Below are 18,817 nucleotides of genomic sequence, written 5' to 3' on the forward strand. Positions count from 1 at the left end.
ATTACTGTGGCCAAGAAGAGGGGAGAATTAATCATATTCTTCTATTAGAAATCAGTGCTATCTAGGAAAAGATTGATTAAGTTTGAGAAACTATATGGGCATTGAGGGTAAAGCACCCTGAACACAGATCCCTTGAATGAAAAGAGTTGGTAAGAAGAAGCTCTGTTCCTAGGAGACTATATAAACAAAGTATCATGATAATGTATTTTAATTTTAAATAAGAATGTTGATTGATTAATAATGTAATGAGTAAAGGTGTCTATGGTACATCAAAGATAGGGCTAAGCATTTATAATGGCCTGATTTTCAGAAGTGCTGACCACTCTCAGCTCCCAAAGAAGTCCATGGGAAATCAGGACATTATTTTTACGTTGAATATCCAATAGGAAGTGAAAATCTTCAAGATGAATCCAACTAAAATGGGTTACAAGAACTAAGGGCCTGATCTAAACGTCTTTGAAGTCAATACAAATAAAATTGTTGACAGAGCAATTCCCCCCCCAACAATGAAAAGTTAGCCAATGAGGTTATACCATTTCAGACAGCGGATCCTCATGGAAGCTTTGCAAAGAAAGTCCCCTGAGCTATCTATGGAAACAGCAAAACAGGAGATCCAAGGAAAGTGTGCGATGTAATTTGCACATGAAGATTTACAGATCCATGGGTTCTGGCAACCAAACCTACTAGAATTACAAATATGAAACCACTAAAGAGACACAGTTTTCTCACTGGATTGTGTAAAGGTGACACATTAAGCACAACTCATATTCTGATCCTGATAATTTCAAATAAAGAAAGGATTGTATTCTGATTGGTTCACATCAGTGTTTCAAAAAGAGATCCAGTTAGTAGACTGTCTATTAAAATAAGAATGAAAGATGCTTAATAGATTCATCAGATCGCTTCCCTAAATCCAGAAAGACTTATATAATATGAGATCAAACTCATCAAAGGCTGGGTTTGTCAGCTAGTCACAGAAGATCCCTCCTACTGGCAACTACTAAGACTTTTGAAAAGCACCTTGCCTATTCTCTTTCTTTTCAGTCTGTAAAGGAATATCACAGCCAGCACAGAAGAAGACTACAGCTATAAGCCTACCTTGAACTAATATGAACTGAAGTTTCTACCTGTTTTGAGAGAGCAGCCACTGTGAACTGTCTAACTGATCTGGAGAATTTATTTACACACTGATTCCACTTTACGAGCAACAAAGACTTTCATATAAGTATTTTACTATATTATTGTAGCCCCCCCCAAGGCATGGCTCATGCCTCCTCCTGATCCTTGCTAATCAGAGTGGCTTCTTCCCCTTCTTTATATAAAGTCCATCGCTTTATTAATAGAAAACAATATGCACAAATCCTGTTATCCCAAATGGAATTTCCCAAACACACTGGTTTAGATAAATAAGTAAAACAAGTTTATTAACTACAGAAAGATAGATTTTAAGTGATTACCAGTCAGAATTGGTTACAAGAAAATAAAAGTAAAACACAATTAATATCTAACTTAACAAAGTGAATTCAAAGCAAAGTCTCTCTCTTATCACACGTTCAGCAGTCTTAGTGGCTGAATTTCTTTCAGTCAGGATCCCTCCCCCAGTTCAATGCTGCTTCCTTTGTTCTTCAAGTGTTGTCAATGCCATGGGTAGAGAGAAAGGGAGACATAATTTGGGGAATCTGCTCTCCTTCTTGTAGTTCTTTCTCTTCTTTGAGAATCATCTCCAGCTGAGGTCAAGGAGACAGAAAGTCTGTGTGGATGGGAACACCCAGCTGTTCCTCTCTCAAGCTGTAGATTTTTGCCCAGATCCTCCTTCCTCCCAAAGAATGGCCACTTAACTGGGTAATGGTCCATTTGAGTTTGTTAACACATGTCTGAGGTGTCAGCTAGCCTTTTGTCTCTGGGGAACTGGTTTGTGACTGCTCTCCAGACTTGGAACATGTCTCAGTAATATCATACAGTAGAATCTTATAACTTTACATACAATGTTGCCACACACATATTTTACCAGGTCAATAATGATCAGCAAATTATGAGTTTTCAAATGATACCTTGTAAGGCATACTTTGTACTTTGTACAAAATTACGATAAATTTTGTAAAAGGGGTGAACATAGGTGTACAGACTGTCACAATAGTACTGACTTAATATATGGTAGGAAGCTCTCCAGCTCTTTGATGTTCATCGGTAAAGTAGCCATGTCTCGCAGTCATAGAGGAGTGAGGTGAGTACAACAGTGTTATAGATTCTTATCTTGGTTCGGAGGCAGACTCCACTCTCCCTCCAGATGCCAAGCTGGCCTTTGCCAGGCGCTGAATGATCTAATCATCCAACATGGCATTGCTAGAAATTATGCTACCCAGGTAGCAGAATTTCCTTACTGAGCTGAGGAGGGTGTTGTTGATGCGATGATGGGATTATGGTGCTACTGATGCTCATGGTCTGGTACTGGCTGGTACGTGATCTCCCTCTTTTTCAGGCTGATTGTGAAACCAAAGTATAGCTCCGCAAGCTGAGTGTCCTCAAGTGTATGTGCACAGTTGTACTCACCTCACTGCTCTACAGCTGCAAGACATGGACGCTTTAGCAATGCCATATCAAACATCTGAAGAGCTTACACCTTCATGGCCTAATATCCATCTGCATCATCAGGTGGTAGGACAGGAGGATCCCCAACACTAAAGTCCTTGAGAGGTGTCAAATCACGGGCATCAAGAACATGTTCATCAGGGCTCAGTGTTTCTGGGTTGGACACATGGTCCACATGGAGGTTTCCCGCATACCAAAAGCAGTGTTCTACCTCCAAATGAGCATGGGAATCTGCTCTTAGGGTTGACCCATCCTCAGATATAAGGTCATCTTAAAGGCCAACCTCAAAGCCTGCAAGATAGACATTAGAACCTGGGAACTCATTGCACTGGACAGATCCAGATGGAAAGATCTGTGTCATGTCCCCTTTTGAAGAGTAATTTAGAGTGTGGAGACTGGAAAATTCATTACAATAGTTCACTGTAGCACTATTTAAATGAGAAACTATTTATATGCACTGAAAATATAGATGAAAGAAAGCATGAATGCTGAGAGCATTTGTAGCCTAGAGATTTTTCAAGATAATACAAGATTTGAGATTGTTACTTCTGGTGAATTTCCAGAGAAATTAGAAGTAGTTTTGAATTAAGTTCATATTAGAGGTTAATGTGTCATATTTGCATGAAATGAGAAGTCTTGACTATATATTATCTTTATGTGGGAATGAAATTTCAGAATGAATTGACAATTTCATAGTTAACTGGTTGTTTTAATGTATAAATTCTTATGTTAGAATTACAACTGGTTGAACAGTAATAACTATGTAACTTTTTATGGATCTAAAATTTGATTGGAAAACAGATAAGTCTGTATTAAGGATAAGAATACCATATTGGTACCAAAATCACCTACCCAGAATATTATAGACTCAGAATAAATTGACTACTGTATTTTAAGACTTTCATTTACTTCAGTTTTGTCTGTTAGTTTTTTATAAGTTTTAACACATGTTCAAAACTCCCATTTAAACTCTATAAATTCCATCATCTTGACTGTACTTTCTGTAACTTCATATACATGTACATTAGTCTGTGCTTTAGCTAAGCAACCCCACATTTAATATTTTCATGAGAAACATGATATGGGAAGAGCCTGAGTTGGGCTGGTATGTAGCATTATGGAATATGGGACCTCTCCTAACTTTTCCAAAGCCTTTCTTTCTTTCTTTCTTTCTTTCTTTCTTTCTATGTTTCTATTGCATCTACTTCAAAGCTCTTAGCATGACTGTGATGGGGTGTGCAAATGATGCAACTGTGCTCACAAATGGCTGCACAGCCTCTTCCATTAAGAGGATTGCAGTTGAGTTATTTGTGTGTGCAGACATAGTCCTTGCATGCACAATATGCATATCTTTAGGTGCAGCGCTTGGACCTCCTCCTTCAAATATTTGCCCCATGGTAGACCAAAATCATGTAGATTGAACAGAAAGACCTATGCATGGTTAAACATTGCCTAAGATATTGTATTTCTGTGTTTTCTTTCTCTCTTCTTACTCCTGTTCTCCACTGCCATCCCACTAATGTACACAGACAATCCAGATGCAAAATCAAATTTAAATAATGTAAATGTTGTGATGGAAACTGGCAGAAGCCAGAAGAAAACTTGAAGTTAAGGCACAAGCTTTCTTCAGTTCATGCAGTTTGTGCCTTTTTTTGCAAGATAAGGATGGAGTGTCAGTCTTATCTTTGAATTACATTGCTTTTATCAGAGAGCTCACAATGCCGAGTTTAAAAAAGAAAAGAAACCTACATTTTAAAAAGGAAAACACACTGTCACTCAAAGTTGTTTAATACATATTTATTCATCTTTAATTATCTATGCTGTGGCCACACAGATCTGCTGCAGAACAAACTTACTGTTTTCTTGTGGCTCTCTTTGTGATTTTATTATACACAGATCTCCATTTAGTATTTTCATTATCTTTGTTATTGTACATATTGTTGTAATTTCCTTTTAGTTTGTTGTTTCTCCTGCCTATTTGTAAAATGAAGCTCCATTAGGGAAGTGCTCGTTGGTTTCAACAGGACGTTTAGTGAGCTGTGATGCAAAGGCCCAGTCCAGTATTCTCTGAAGTTCCTCAGTCATTCTGTTGACTTGATGGACATTGAATCAGTCACCAAGTGATTATAGTTTCAGCTGATATCCCAGTTCCAGTAAGAAAGTCCAATAAATTGTAGCAAGGTCGGTTTAGGTTGTGACCCTGCCAGCAGGTAGGGGATCTTGGGGGACAACTACTGCACTGGTGGGGTGCAAAATAAACTTTATTAAGAAAATGTAAAAACAGGGAAAATTCAATAATGAGGGGTATGGGGTTTGTTAAGGTAGACAATTGGGGAGGGGTTTCTTTTAGTAAATAGGATAGGGGGTTTCAATAGTGGGGTACAATACAGTTGGGTACAATACAGTTGGTAACCAATTAACACTGAAGTATAAATGTAACAGGTAGCTAACAGTTTCTATGTAAAGGGTGTGTCCCAGCAGCATATAACCAACTAACAGTTATGGGTAAAATGTGTTAAATAACCAACAACTCTAGGTAAAAATATGTCACAGTGGTGTAAATGTAAAATGTGAGGTGTGTTAGAAAGGAAAAGGGTAACCAATGGGGGTTTATGCTAGACTTTAGGGTAATACAATTGAGGTTTGGCAGCAGTAGGAGCGGGGTGAGCACGTGGAGGAAGGGATTAAAAGAGAGAGAGAGAGAGAAAGGCAGTGGTAGAGGAATGAGGTTGGGGGATGGGGGAAGAGGAGCACGTGGTGGAGCGGAGACCAAAGGCAGAGGCGCTGCGGAGGGAGATTTAAACTCAGGGAGACACAGAGAGCAGACAGGCTGCAAGTTTAAACAGCAGAGAGACTGCAATGAGTGACTGGGGAGCTCGGGGGGAGACACGGGCAAGCTCGGGGGAGGGGGTAGCGGGAAGACAGACTTAACCACAATTATACAGAACACAGCAAAATCTTATCTATGATCTAACTTAACCAAGACTACACAAATTAGCAAGTAACAGAACACAATGCAACAATTTTTTAAACCTAACTTACAGAGAACAATACAAACAATTCTTTAAACCTAACTTAATCACAGCTATGCAAAATGAAATTACAACTTATCTGGACTAAGAACCTGATTCTAATAGGTGCACCTTACACTCCCTGCCACTTCTTTGATCGGGAGGGGGAGCAGTTCCAGAGGGCAGAGTGGTGTGTGCCCAGGGTACAACCCGGGGGGGGAGGGGGCTAGTGGTGGCCGCAGCAGTGGGGTGGCTGCAAGCCGGCAGCCCAGGATACAGTCCAGGAAGGCACAGCCTAGCAGCAGCACAGGCTTATTTCTAGCAGCAAAGACGCTGCGGAGCCAGAAACAGATTACAGATACAGACCAAGGAGTTAGCTTGAGTCTGTCTACTGGGGAAACAAGGTCAGCAGCTAGGACAGGGGGAGTTTGCAAGAGGGAGTTCTTACCATTCCCCAGGACAGCAGCAAGCACAGAGACAGGAACAGCAGTAGCATCGGAGAATGGAGAGAGGACTCGATTCGCTTACAATAATCAGGAGATCTCCAGGTACAAATTCGTTGTTCGTGGGAGGGGAGTTTAAAAATGGGGGTACGCTCAAAAACAAACGAGAGCTGGGAGAGGGCCCCCCAAAGACCCCTAGCTGATCAGACCAGGTAGCAAAGCAAGGACCTTCTCCGAGGTCTGATCAGAAAATGTCCGGCTTTAAAGGCAAACTCAGGCAGTTTCCCACCAGTACTTTTGATTGGCTCCTCTTGATACAGGGGAGGAGAGAAGGCAGGGAAAGGCTGCAGGTAAGCATAGGCATGCCTGGGCATGTTCTGAGCCACAGGTATGACTCATATGCTTAATTAGTTGGCCACTTCAGGTCTTGCATTTCTGGGCAGCGCCCCCCACACCGAGCCCGGGTCCGAACAAAGGAACCAAACAAAGAAGCAAGAAGCCCCCTCCCTAGGCAGAGCAATGGCTCCAGTTAGTCTGTACAAGCCATTCCTATGAATAGGGCTGTGACTTTAGTTAGCACAATGGCCGGGAGGGGCGGCCACACAGGACAAACAGAAAGGAGAGGGGGGAAAAGGAATGCAGCAGGGGGACAGCTGTAAGAGACAGGTTGGACATTAGGAAAAACTTTCTAACTGTCAGGGTGATTAAGTACTGGAATAAATTGCCTAGGGAGGTTGTGGAATCTCCATCATTACAGATTTTTAAGAGCAGTTTAGGCAAACACCTGTCAGGGATGGCCTAGATAATATTTAGTCCTGCCATGAGTGCAGGCAGGAGCGCCACCAGCTTTTCTGCCGCCCTAGGCGGCGGAAGGTCCTGCCCCAAAATGCCGCCCCCCACAGAGGCAGCGGAAGGTCCCGCCGCCGAAATACTGCCGCGGTCACCGCCCCCCAAATTGTAGCGCCCTAGGCAACCGCCTAGGTCGCCTAATGGGTTGCGCCGGCCCTGAGTGTAGGGGCTGGACTAGATGACCTCTCATGGTCCTTCCAGTCCTATGATTCAATGATTCTATGAATATATTAAAATCAATGTTCATGCTGGGATAACTTTTTTTTTCTGTTAATTTTTAGATCAAGCTTGTGTAGTTTCTTTATAGAATTTTTCCTTATATAACTCAGCCCTCTTCTTACCATACTGTGTGTTTATCTGTCTATGAAACATGGCAAATGTAGGACATGCCTCCCCATCCCCCCCATCAGTATAATTTGATATAATTTTACCTCAGGATTTATTTTTTTATTCTTGGATATAAAGTTTAGTCTAAATAAATGTGTGCAAAAATGTCTTTCCCTGGTAGCTTTGGTTGCTAAAAGAACGTATTCTTTCAAAGTGAAAATCCACAATTCTGCTGACATAGCAAACTACTTTTGTTCTTATAGTAGGCTAGCCCGTTCAGAGGGTGTCTGCTCTTATTAGGCAAATAGAAAATAGCTATTGTCTGAAGGTGTTTTTCCATATTTCTGCAATGTATGACTAATGCTCCTGTCTCCTGTTGCTGTGTGAGTTTGGATCTTGCTAATCTGTCCTTGTAGACCCACAAGTTAACAGCCAGCCAAAGCTAATACTGCATAATGGAGCTTCCTTGGGCTTGTGTTTAAGCATTCAGACAGGTCAATCACTGCATCTAACCCTCTCCTTTTCTCTGCTTTTTTCTTTTGTCTCTGAGGGTTTTTTAAGCTTTTACTTACATAATTTTCATAGTCTTATGAAGGGTAAGATTAGTCTTTGTTTGTGCCTTCAACACAGAAATATTAGGCTGAACATCACTTACTGATGTTTTATTCTTTCATTCCATGAGCTACTTATTTCACTCCCTGATTTTTTATCCTGGTGGTCACATGTTTCTGCTCCATAGATGGTGTGGGGGTGAGCACATGGGGGCCAAAGGTTAGACCTTGTTTTTCAAGGCAAGAGCTATTTGGTGAAGTAGAATAAGAGCTTTTGCAATATAAGATCTCCTTCACAACTGCAGTGTGGGAAATGGGGCAGAGTGTATGCCGATGGGGTGGGGAGACAATAGAAGAGGAAGTTACAGAGTAACACTAAAAAGCAGCACTGCTAGGTGGGGAAGCTGAAGAGGGCCTTGAAAGAACTTGGGGAACATGAGAATCCTCCATAAAGTGTCCCTAGTGATGACTTTCAGTATGGCTCATGCAATAACTCAAGAGACACACAGAAAGCCAGCTGTATTGGAGAAACCAAGTGTCAAGGCTGATTCCCCACTCTGGCACTTCAAGTGCAGAAGGTGGGGACCCACAAGGACTCTAAAAATTAATACTGGCCACTCCAGGCTTGTATTATACTTCCAAGGTTACAGCTTTTCTCTGACCTTGGGTTGACAGATGCTGCCACCACCCAAGTGCAAAATCCCTTTGAGGACCCAGGAAGTCACAAGCAAAACAAAAGCACCTGGGGTTAGCACAGAGTTGTCCACAAGCCATAAAGAAATAAAAGGGATAAACCTAATTGCATCTTCCTAGACATTTCCTGATCTGCTTACATATCTGGGGGTTTAAATGAGTAGCTTCTAAGTATGATCCTGATGATTTTTCCATACCTGCCCCAAGCTTCTTACAGCATAGTTCTGCCCTGTCCCCTCGCTCCGGGAGAACAACCACAGACAGACAAAAGGGGAGTCTTGTTTCAATTTTTAAAAGTTCTAGCCTTCCCATTGGCTCTTTTGGCCAGGTGCCCACTCACTTCCTTTTACCTATGCATCACAGTGACTTTTAACCTTTTACAGGTAAAGCAAATAGAGAAGAGCTACTAAGGAGGATTTTATGGCTGGCTGGGTCCATAAAAGGGAGCTACCCCTCGCCCCCTCACACACACACACTTCATTTATCTCACCAAGTTTTCTCTGGCGTACCCAATTGTATGTTCAAGTCATATACCATAATGAAATATATACAAAGGTGAAAATGAGGAGGTACTGGACAATTGGATGTGTCCTGGACAAGGGGATGTGTCCTTGGGAGCTGCTTGGTGGTTTGTGCATCTTATTCAGGGAGTTTCATTGCCACTGGTGAAACAGGTGGATCATTTGGTGAGATGTGACTCTTGACTGGTCTCTGCATAGACTTATAGACTTTAATGCCAGAAGGAACCATCGTGATCATGTAGTCTGGCCTGCACATTGCAGTCCACAGAACTTCATCCACCCACTTGTATAATAGACCCATAACACTGGCTGAGTTCCTGAACTCCTCAAATAATGATTTAAAGACTTCCAGCTACAGAGAATCTACCATTTACACCAGTTTAAACCTCCTGTAGAGGAAGGTGACCACCCCCCTCCCCATGGTCTCTGCCAATCTTAACATAGAAAAATTACTTTCCAACCCCAAACATGGTAATCAGTTGGACCCTGAGCATGTTGACAAAATCCACCAGCCAGACACCTAGGAAAGAATTTTCTGTAGTAATTCAGAGCCCTCCCCATCACATGGGTTAATATGCATCCTGTGATCAACCAATACACCCAGGTCTTTCTTCTCCTCATCTGTTGCTTCCAACTGAAATGTTCCAACCTTATAGCACATTTTCTTGTTGTGAGTCCCTAAGTGCATGACCTTGCACTTTGCACTATTAAATTTCATTCCATTTCTATTACTCCAGTTTTCAAAGTCCTCCCTGTCTTCTTGTATGATATTCCAGTCCTCCTCCATATTGCCAGTACCTCCCAGCTTCGTCATACGCAAATTTTATCAGCACACTCCCACTTTTTGTGATTTTCCTGGAGGCCTGCTTGACTATTGGTACAACGCAGCCTCCATGAGAAAACATTGACTGCTTCTCTGAGATGTGACTTTTGCCACACTTATCCAGGCCTTCATCACATCCAGATTAGACCACTATAATGCACCCCTGATTAGGCTTCCTTTGAAATGATCGTATAATAAAACATGGTCATTCACTTGCTCCTCTGAGATGGAAAAAGGAATACAGACTGATGCAGCTGGGACTGCAGCTGCTCTAATGTTTTCTGCTCAGTATTCTTTCCCAGAGAGTGAAGATGAATGACTCGCTGCTGGTTTATCATGGTGTTGACAGCAAGAAAATTTGACTGCTGCACATTGAAGGGCAGGTATACCATTGCTCTCTAATTAAAAGCATTAACTACTTCCATCAGTAAAGGAGTCAGCAGCTTTCCTTTGTCCTTAACCAGACACAAAGGATGTGGGTCCAAGCTATGGTAAGTCATATTGAGTGCCAGAGCTTCTAGGTCTCAGAAAGAGAGAGCCTGAAATCACTCTGACATAGTTACCACAATGGGGGATCAATCCTCTTTCAACTTACTCCATCTTCAAAAAACAAAGAAAAATGAAATTACAGGGTAACTAATCTTATTTCACTTACTGATCTCATATAATAGCTTGTTTGTGGGAAATCTCATATCTGCCTCCTGAATACTGTTCAGCTACTAAACGGCAGAATCAGGATCAATTCCTGAAATAGGAAACAACATGCTCTTGGTTGTTTCATTTGAATTTCTTTTTTAATGTGTCAATAATATCTGCAGTGCCCACTGCTGATGTAATATAGATCTAATTCTCAGCTCATTTAGGTACTGTCTGCATAGGAAAACAATGCCTAGTGGGAGTGATGATTAAAAAGTAACAACAGAGATGTATGAGGCTGGATAAATGAAATAAATTACATAAAAGTTACTAATGAGATGATCTCTAGCCACGTTAGCTTATGCAGTACTTTTTATGTATACAATATATGTCTTTACTTTTTGAATGATAGCCATGCTATAAGGGAATGGAGAGGAGGAAAGCAAGAAAGAATGCAAAATACACACTCTCTCCTAATGTCATGAGAGCATCAAGGATGGAGGAGACAGAGTAATAAAAATAAATCACATAAAGCATGCCTTTCAAGCTGTTAGCTGTTATTTATAAGGAATTAGAATGAGCTAGTTATTCCATATGTGCCAGAAAAATAGGTTTATCAGTATCATGCCGAATTACTTTATGACTTACTGATTCCTGATTTCATATCTGGTTTACTTATTTGAAAACATATTTTGCATCAGCTGCTAGCCACTGAATTTTTATTGTACATTATGGAGAAAAATCTTATGTTTCAGTTGCATCCCACTTGATTAATCTACATGTAATATGAAATGCTGGACATTGTGACTTTGAAGCTATCTGATCAGAGGATCCCTTTAGTGCATACATGCAACTACCCCATTAATGCCAGTTGGAATTATGTATGTACATTCAGAAAAAATATAGCAGTCTCTATTAAAAACAGAAATGACTCCTAAGAAAGCACCTAATGTATAAATAAATGGGTCCTAACAACCTGCACATGGTACAACTGAAATAGATAGAAAAATGAAACTTTATGAATATTCTCTGGAACATTTTGGAATCCATGGAAACAAAATGTGTAAAATACTCTTTGTTCTCTCCTATTTTTGATAGCTACCCAGTCCCACAATGGGCCAGATCCTGGAACCCAACTCCATCCCTTTGTGCTGCTGCAGCTACCACCTACTTTCCTTTGCCTCCAGTCCCAGCATAGGGGTCTCCCTGAATGGGCCACGGTCAGAGTCAGAGGGAACAGACCTACACATCAGAATTTCACAGACGATGGAGCAGTCTTTAGGGGACTGAGCTAACCAGTGTAAATTTAGCTACTTGAAGCTGTTCTAAATTATGGCTGGGGGTGGGTCCAGGCCATGGTCAGGCTAAGAAACAGGTAAAGAAAGATGTTTTAGAGCAACACATTACCCCTGTAATCTCAGGGTCTCAGCAGGAATTGGGGATCTGGCCCATTATCTCCTATTTCATAGAGCTGGAAGGGACCCTGAAAGGTCATTGAGTCCAGCTCCTGCCTTCACTAGCAGGACCAAGTACTGATTTTGCCCCAGATCCCTAAGTGGCCCCCTCAAAGATTGAACTTACAACCCTGGGTTTAGCAAGCCAATGCTCAAACCACTGAGCTATCCCTCCCCTCCTAATTAATGACCTGGTTTATAATAAAATCAGATATGGGGATTTTCTTAGCCTTCCTCTCACAAATGAAGAATTCTACCAGATCACTGCTTAACAAATAGGTTGTCAAAACAAATTCTTATTGATTTTAAGAAATTAGATAGAAAGACAATGTTCAAAGTTAGTGGGAGCTGCCGGTGTTCAGCACCTCTGAAAATTAGACCTCTAAACATGGATTTAGAAGCCTGATGTCAGGCACCCAGGTTTGAAACTTTATCTTTAGTCATATGAGACCTGATCCTTCTCACAGTGCGATGGATTATGATATCCTTACTACCACAGGGTAGCCTTTTACTCCACAAAGAGCCGCACTGACTTCAATGGGAATATGTGTAGAGTAAGGTGTTACTCATTGTGAGTTAAGGTTGTCAGAAGTTTGTTGACTGAAGTCAAAGGCAAAGCCTTGTCTGACTTCGACAGGATTATGAAGCCCATCGTACACACACTGACACAGCCCAAAAGATAAGAAAAAAACAGATTAAGAATAGATAAACATTGTAGTAGCCAAATATTGTACCCAATTGTACAGTATGACTAGATGGATAGTTATGGACTAATCTGTGCAGAGAAGAAGCCATAGTCAAGTAATGGTTAATTATGCTCTGAAGCTTGAGGGATTAAATCCTCTCTACATATTTCTATTTAAAATAAATGTGGATATTCTTATTATTATCAGTGTCTTATTTTAGTTTAGTCCTGTCAAACGCTTGACTCCAGTGACAACTTTCAGCAGGGAGTTCCAATGATTAATCATGCTTAATGCAAAAGAAGCATTTCCTTTTATCAGTTTTAAATTTGTTGCCTCTTATTTCATTGGGTATCACCTTGTGTTGCTTGACCTCCCTTGGAATGTATGTGCTTGTTACATATGTAACTGTGATGGGCTCCCCAGGGTACAACCTGGAACTGTGGGACCACTGTGCCTCCTTAACTCTCCAGCCTGGGTCATCTCATACAATGCTATGCCGAGGACAAGCAACAAAACCTCTCCAGGTGCTGTGATCACTCAGCCAAGAACATGTGGAGCCCATAACCAGCTAAATTGCATGAATGCTCCCTGAGCCACTCATGAATCATACAGAGAGAAGCACCAGCCAATCATCCTAGCCCCAGTAGCGTAGCTAGCAGGGTGCAGGGGAAGCAGCCTTTCCAAAAGCGGCTGGAGGAGCGAGGGGGGGTGCAGGCTGGAAATATACCATCTTACACTGCTCAAGACTCCCTTGGACAGTGCAAGCTCATTAATTAGTTTGCCACTTCTTCAAAGCTGAGTTTCCCCAAGCATTTCAACCAAAGACACATTGTTTTAGGTAAAATATAAAACAGATCTATTAACTACAGGAAGATAGAGTCTAAGTGATTATCAGAAGCAGGCATAGAGATCAAAAGTGACTACCTAAGGGCATGTCTTCACTAGCAACATTAAAGTGCTGCCGCAGCAGCGCTTTAACGTGGCTGTGTAGTCGCGGCACCAGTACTGGGAGAGAGCTCTCCAAGAGCTATAAAAAAACCACCTCCATGAGGGGAGTAGCTACCAGCACTGGGAGCCAGGCTTCCAGTGCTGGTGCACTGTCTACACTGTCACTTTACAGCACTGAAAATTGCAGCGCTCAGGGGGGTGTTTTTTCACACCCCTGAGTGAGAAAGTGGCAGTGTAGACAAGGTCTAAGAAATAAAAATCGAAACATTGTCTAAAGTCTAACTTTAACAGACTAAGAAAGATTTGAATCAAACATTCTCTGACCCTAATAGATGTTACAGGCAGCTCACAATTTCTAATACACAGACTGAACTCCCTTCCAGCCTGGGACCAATCTCCCCAGTTCAAAGTCTTTGTCTTCCAGATGATCTTCCAGGTGTTGAGATGGGGAAGGAGAGAGGCCAAGTGATGATGTCAGTGTCCCTATTTTATACTTTCTTTCAGCTGCTAGAAAAGTCCTTGCCCAGTCTCAATTGGTCAGGCAGTCCCCATTGCATACATGCCCACTCTAAGGAGTCTCTGGAAGAGTGGATTCTTCCTGATGGGCCATTAACACCTGTCTGGCCAGTGATAGCTGCTCCTTTGTTGCAACTGATAGGACAGCTGTGGGCATCTCCCAACCTCACAACTTATTTCAGTAACACATATAGCAATACTTCATAACTTCACATACAATGATAGTACATACAAGCCAACATGATATGAATGTTCAGCAAATCAAAACATCTAAAATGATACCTCACAAGGCATACTTTGTACAAAACATATCAGAATCATATGACAGTATGAATAAAAGTGAACTCTTTTAAAATCTTTTAAACTCTTTTGAAATCAAGGCATTACCGTAGCATGAAACCATAGCAGAGAATTAGGTTACCTAAGTGTAATATTATTATATTACTATCTATGCTGATGTAGGTTTACAGAAGTTCCAGAAGAGAGCAGAGTCTTAAAGCAGAGAATATAAACAACTTCTTACAAAATGAGGACAAAATTATATGCAGAAAATGCAAATAGCTTAAATATTAGCAATCTGTGATGCTTAAATGTTCCTGCATTGAAAATATGATTGATAAAGTGCATTGTCATGTTTGTTGTCCGAAAAATCTATCCAGATGCATTGCGTCGTCTGGTAGAGACATAAGATTACTGACCAGCAGTATCATACAGAGCCTTACTCGGCAAATCATTGCTCATTCACGTCAAGTCTTATGATTATGTCTACTTCATGATTGGTTCCATGTGTTTGAATATATGGAGCGAGATCCTCAGCTGATGTAAACTGGTAACATTCCGTGGAAGTCAGTTGAAGTATACAAATGTACACCAGTTGAGGGTCTGCCCAATTCATCTTTGACCTAATAAGGTCTTCAGACGTGATTGATCCTCAGCTGGTGTAAGTTGGCATGGCTCCATTGAAGTAAATGAAACTACACTAATGATTTACACTAGGTGAGGATTTGGCCCATTATATTCTTAGATCTAATTTTGTGCTCGCAATGGAGCTTTGACTTTGTCTCATTAAGTTGTTTTGACAGGCATGACCAAACTGGGAAACAAAAGCCCATGATCAAGAATATTTGTCTGAAAATTGAGAGAAATATGTAATACCTTACATATCTGACCTTTAAAATAGTCTGTGTTTTGACTGGCTCTCCAATTTACCTTGTCCTCACAGGTTATTGAGATTTAAATAGTGAGTAGAAGTAACCATCAAATCAAATAACAGTAACTCCATACATCAAGTTATTGTAGTTTTAATGTTATTCATCAAGCAATATATGATTCCTTAAAATCTAGACACTTCTCTTCACGGTGGCTTTAAAAAAAAAACCATGAAAACTATTATTGTGGCAAAGTTTGCAAAAAGAGAAAGGAAACCTAGAAATCCCTCCCATTGTCATTTTGATGGGTTTCAGATACTATCTCTCAAGCATAGGAGGATAGGAGAAGGTACATTGCCACTTCTGCTATTTAGATAAGGGGTATTAACTAAAAGCTGTGTCACTGCAGTGTTGACAGACTATAAGCACCAAGTATTATGTACTTCATATCATGGCTACAAGGTCAAATCAATGCCCCAGCGAATGGGCTTTGTGTATGGGCTAACTGTAGGACTCTCGGAACCTGTGTTCAGCCTCTGAGGAAGTTCCGGCCAGTAGATCACGGAGCTACACTGCACTAGGATGATCAGATGTCCTGATTTTATAGGGACAGTCCTGATTTTTGGGTCTTTTTCTTATATAGGCTCCTATTACCCCCCACCCCCGTCCCGACTTTTCACACTTGCTGTCTTGTCACCCTACACTGCACAGAACTCTCTGGAACGGAATGTTAAATGACCGAGGTAAATGTGGTCTCCATCCTCTAATTCAAAGGATAGTTTGACAGCAAAAAATGTAATCCAAAAATTCTATTTACCATATGTGTACATCATCTAAATTAGGTCATCCAAGCAGACAATCAGTTGTAAAGCTCAGAACTGATACATATTTCATAACATTTGCTATTCTCATTGTAACCATCACCCATTAGTCCATCTGTTCCTATTTCCTGCCTCTCTAGGAGTGGCCAGTGCATGATAATTCAGAGCAAGGTACTAAAACAACCAAAATACACCAGGTATTCATGGAATGCTATAAACCTTTGTAAGAATATGATTACAGTATTCTATGTTAATGGTTCAAAATAGTACAGCATTTCATAGTGTTAAAGCAATATTTTAGAGCATTACTGTAGTATATTTTAAATAAGAGAAAGTGGGAGAGGGTTCCTGAATCCTATAGGCAATCGCATTTGGTCCTGAAGCATCAACTTTGATTACTGTCGTTATCTTTAATATCATTACTACAACTTCTAGCTGCCCTAATAATCTGATTAGATGAAGTGCTATGACACTGAATCCAGTCGGGTGATATATGTTGCATAATTTAGCTGTGACAGGAAGGTGAACAAGGTGTAAACTTCAGCTCAGCTTTCTCCTCCTCCTTACAGATTCTCAGGGTAAAGGTTCTGAGAGTGAAGAGGTTGCATGGAAGATGGAGGGACGAGAATGCTTTTGGGAAGGTCAGGCTCTTAAATCTTAAAAGGTTGGGAAGCTTTCTGTTCACTCTCTGCTTGTGTTTGCTTATAGTTCTTTCCTGTTATAATCACCAACAGTTTAAGAAAAGGCTTGCTAATGGTAACTGTATTCTTCTATTTGCAGGGCTGCTATGACTTTTACTTTGCTTCCCATAGGCCCACATGGGACATGAGAAGCACAGAATAGCAGATTGCAAAGTACTGTAGCTTCTCCCCCTCCCTTCCATTAGCTTGACCTCAACATGCCCCCTGGGAGCAGGACTGTCACAGGGGAGCCCCCCCCTACTGTAGGGGTAATCTCTGGGGATCATTTATGCTCTGGAGTGGTGTGAAGAGCTTTGTGCAACAAAGAATCATCACCATTACATTTAATCTGCCAAATCCCTCAACATGTTTAAATACATCTGGAATCTCTCACCTGTGCTCCATAGATTTTACTAAACAAAACAACTGAGCTTCATCAGAAAACTTCACCCACTCACAATCCGCTCCCTCCCCCAAATCATTAATAAATTTAGCACACAAACCATCTGTGCTCCTAATGCAGGGTTCTTAAATAGCCTCCAGGCTGAGACTATGTTTCTAAAGTCTTTGTGTGTGTGTGTGTGTGTGTCTATGTCTTTCAGCCTGCTGTTAACCATTTCCCTGACAGTTTTCCTGATATCTGTTTAAAGCTCATTGTCACCATGTTACCCTTTGAGAAGACACCTCTGTTATTCCCAGGGAAAAAACCTGACACCTTAAGGTTGCTACAGAAAGTGAGACAAAGTAGAAAATAAATAACAAGAAAGTTAGCTTTTAAAATGCATATATACAAAAATGTGCTACATTGGGCAGTTGGGTGTTGCAGTAGATAGGACTAGAGCGGGTTTGAGAAATTTTGACAAAGCCATATTCAGTTGGAACATGCAGTTCTGCTGGAATCAAGATGCTTTGCAAAAATAGGTTGATTTTGGTGGAATTTCATTTTGGGAGAAAACTAGAGAAAAATGTTTTTGACGATGTCATAAACAGAGTTGGGCGAATAACTGATTTTTTGGTTCAGTGGCAGTTACAAAAAATTGGTGGAGGGAGACCCAAATTCAAATCCCTGTTCTAATGAATATTTCATTATTTACACACAGTGTAGCAGCTTCAACAGGAGAGATTGAGAGAGGTCTACTGCCAGAGCAAACACTAGCCTGGTGACCCTGGGTCTCCAACATTCCAGATGAGTGCGCTAACCACTAGGCTAAAAGTTATAAGGGGACCTGCACTCCCACCATCTCTTCCTCCAGCTGTTTTCTGAATGGCACCTAAATCCTCTTATCATTATCACCCTGTGAATCTAAACCAAACATTGGTTTTGGCCAAAAGTATTCAGCAAATTTCTTAATAGTTTTAGTTGACGGAAACTGCACACTTCAGAGAATAAACTATTCATCTGCACAATTTCACCCAAGCTCTAGTCATAACATTTCAACATTTTCAGAATGAAATGTTCTCAGATTTTTTTGTTTTGAAATTACTACTATGTTAAGAAAGGTCAAAATCAAAATAAAATGGTTTGCTCAACTGGAAACAATTCCCCCCCCCTCCCACCCCCTAGAATTTTCCTTCAGGGAGAATTTACAAATTTTCAGCTTTTGTTCCAATTCACAACAAAGTCGGTATTTGAAATCTAGCAAGTGCTTCATGAATAGAACTTTCATCCTTTGCACAGCTCTAGGTAGGACACTGCCCTGGTTCTCAGGAGACCTAAAGATTCTATTCCTCACTCTGCCATTAACCGGTTGCATGAACTTGAGCAATTCACCCCACTTCTTTGTGCCTCTGTTTCCCCTCCTATCCATTCTCTGTGTTGTGTATATAAGAAGTTCTTTGGGAGCAGAGACTGTTTATATGACTGGGCCCTGATTTTGGTTGGGGCACCTAGGCATTGCTGTAATCTAAATAATGATGATAAGGTACGTTGTGGGGCTCAGAGTCAGGGCCGGCTCCAAGTTTTCTGCCACCCCAAGTGGCAGAAAAAAAAAAAGTCAATCGGCGGCACTTCGATGGCAGCTCAATTGCGCCACTCCATTCTTCAGTGGCAAGTCCTTCACTCCCTCTCTTCCTCTTCAGCGGCACTTCAGCGGCAGCTCAAAGAGGAAGAGAGGGACTGAG

Source organism: Terrapene carolina, unplaced genomic scaffold (assembly GCF_002925995.2).
Source record: "Terrapene carolina triunguis isolate 2854851 unplaced genomic scaffold, T_m_triunguis-2.0 Scaffold211, whole genome shotgun sequence".
Taxonomy (NCBI): Eukaryota; Metazoa; Chordata; order Testudines; family Emydidae; genus Terrapene; species Terrapene triunguis.